Below are 2,404 nucleotides of genomic sequence, written 5' to 3'. Positions count from 1 at the left end.
AACCTGGAGGGGCTTCCCTTTGCCCCTCAAATTCCCAGTCGGCTCCTGCCGGGTTCCAGCCCCATCTGTCCTCATTCCCCCTAGCTCTGTGGATTCTTCCAGCTCACCACGCGTTGGCACTGGCTGTGTCCACTGCTTGCGGGGCTTCTCCCCAGCTCTGCATCCCACTGGCTCCTTCTCCTCTCTGGTCTGCAGGCCCTCTCCGACCACCTTCTCTGTGTGGCCTCCCTGCCTGCAGTTGCCCTCTGTCATGTCTCTCTGCTTAATTCCTTTATTTTCCTTACAATTCTCTGAAATTATCTTGCTCACCTTTTGTGTTTCCCACCAGAAAGTCAACTCCATGAAAGCGAAGACCCTACCTGTTTTTTTTACACACGTCATCCCCAACACTTAGAGCAATATTAGGCACCTAGTAGTTGCTCAATAAATATTTGTTGAACAAAGGAATGAAGCTACCAAAGCACCTGAAGTCTTGCATTGGTTAGTCCCCGCTGGGGCCATGGGCCAGAGGGAAAGTGGCAGCTTCTACAATTTGTAATCAACTCATGGAAAACAATAAAACTTGGGAGAATCCTAAACCTCTGCTAGTGATGGTTTTGAGCCCAGCAGGAATTTCCAAGAACATGCTCCAAACCGTGGCAATGGAAAACGCTTAATTACTATAGCATTTGCCTAGGTGTAGAAGTATAAAAGAGAAAACTGAAGGAGTTCAAATGCAGCAACATAAATATTGTCCCTGTAATAATCTTCTTATTGTAGGCAAATGTGTTGATGTGACCAGAACAATTTTGGGGGCGTGGGAGGGGGAGCGCTCCTTAGAGGCTTTTCTCCTTGGCTTGGCATTCAAGGCTCCTCGCACACTTTCTTGGACATCCCTCCCCTGATTTCTTCTCCTGCCTCTCTTTACGCAGTCTGCCTTCCACTGGGCCTGAAGTGTCTGTCACACCCCCTCCCCTGCATGCTTTCCCATGTCTGCCCCTCTAGCCTGCTCTGTAGAATGCCCTGCCCCATGTGCATGTATCCAAAGCCTAGTCCCAGTGCCCTGGTTCAAAGATCATCTTCTCCTCAATCTTCTATCATTTCCAGCCCTACCTGGCAGCCACCTCTCCCTGCTATGAACTCTCTGGGAACTTTTTTTCTTTTCTTCATCACCTTCAATTCAATATCAAACCTGACTTCATGCTGCTCAAGGGCAGGAATGATGCCTCATTTCTGTGTCCTCCACTGCCCCGGCACAGTCATTGTTGTTGAGAATGAGTTAATGACGTTTCTTGGGACACACAGCCTCAAGTCATTAGCTCCAGGCAATAATGATGCAGTGTCAGGAAGCTATAACCAGTGGCCCCAAGACATGAAGGACAAGTGATGTGGTTCGCAGAGTGGGCCATCCCCGCCAGTATTAACATGAACCCACATGTCCAGATGAAAGGTCCAGTAGACCAAAGATCCAGAAAACAAAATGAACTTTCCCTCTTCCATTCAGATGTTTTCCTGTTGGGTGGCCCAAAGCCTGAAACAGCTGAATTCCTGGGCACTCTACAAACCTCTCTCATTCCCAACTTTCCCAAATGTTTTATTCCAAAACTCTGTCCAAACAAACAAACAAAGAAATCCCTCAAGAAACTCAAGTGCTAACACTGAACATATGAATCCAAGAACCAGAGATCCAAGTAGAAACAAATACCGTGTTTTTGCCAGGTAAACGTTGTCAGATACATGGACATGGAAATACATTTATCTCAAGTGGGTTATAAACAGAGCAAGCATCTCACACAGGGTCCAAAGCCACTTGCAAAAGATGGTAATCGGTTTTGGAGAATCTCACACATATTGAGCCAAGGATCCTCCCTTTCTGCACCATCTAGGAGATTTGGAAGTGCTCTGCGAGCAATGTGGTTTTAAAAGGAAGCCCAGTGCAGGCTTTTGATCTACATAGGATAGTATGCATTCATGTGCAACGCTGCTGCATCGACAGGCCACGTTCAAACACTCCCCTCACGTACACAATCTGGAGTTCTTATTTTTGTTTGGGGGCATATATATCTTTTGAGTTTCTACATCTGTGGCGTATGCAGAGGTGAGGTAGGAGCCCTTGGTGATCTTTCCAAGTGGGACGTTGGCTGCTTTGGGACTATTGTCATATTTTTGACAAGTGCTCGCTGTTAGAGAGCGAGCTGGTAAAAATGTCTCCCTGAACTCATCGTGGATTGCAACAGGAGGAAACACTCCATCACTGAAAAGTGACACTAATGCATTCTATTAGATTTGCTTATCATGTTAAAGAGCATATTAAAAGGAAATATTTGGGAAAGGGATGCCATAACTCGGTATGATGGATTGAGAATTCCTAATTTGGAAAAAATGTGCTAAGACAACATGATTGATGTGAGTGACCTACTTTATT

Source organism: Lemur catta, chromosome 14, assembly GCF_020740605.2.
Source record: "Lemur catta isolate mLemCat1 chromosome 14, mLemCat1.pri, whole genome shotgun sequence".
In the NCBI taxonomy this organism is placed as follows: domain Eukaryota; kingdom Metazoa; phylum Chordata; class Mammalia; order Primates; family Lemuridae; genus Lemur; species Lemur catta.
This window is presented reverse-complemented; position numbering follows the sequence as displayed.